This window comes from Dromiciops gliroides, chromosome 1, assembly GCF_019393635.1.
Source record: "Dromiciops gliroides isolate mDroGli1 chromosome 1, mDroGli1.pri, whole genome shotgun sequence".
In the NCBI taxonomy this organism is placed as follows: Eukaryota; Metazoa; Chordata; class Mammalia; order Microbiotheria; family Microbiotheriidae; genus Dromiciops; species Dromiciops gliroides.
This window is the reverse complement of record NC_057861.1, coordinates 328,431,083-328,431,641: the sequence shown is the minus strand read 5'-3', so window position 1 is coordinate 328,431,641 and position 559 is coordinate 328,431,083.

Below are 559 nucleotides of genomic sequence, written 5' to 3'. Positions count from 1 at the left end.
TCTCTCTCTTTCTCTATATATCCATACATCCATATGTGTGTATGTATATGTGTGTATATATATATGTGTGTGTGTGTGTGTATGTGTGTGTGTATGTGGTACATATATACATATACATATACCAACAAGAAATGAGAGGAGACCTATAGCTATATCAAATTGATATCAAAATCAATTACATATAGGTATAGGTATAGGTATAGGTATGGGTGTGATGTTTAAAATCTAAATGTAGGTCCTAACCTGCCCCCCCCCAGGTTTGCTGGGGAAACTGGCTAAGATTACTGATAAATTCAGCAAGAGTTTAGGCTTTTAAGTATTTATTAAAGTGTATTAGAAGTTAGTGAAGATAGAGAAGTTGAGAAAGCCACCTTTATTTAGCTATCCACGCTTCTATAGAGAACACATGGAGTAGATATTTCTACTCTGTTCTTCCCCTGCCACCACACGCTGGTTCCTGAAAAAAAAAAAAAAGAGAGAGAAATCCAACAAGCGAACCTCAGCTTCCTAGTTCCTGTCTCCATCCCCAAAAGAGGAGGTCCTTCAAGCTCATTGGTTA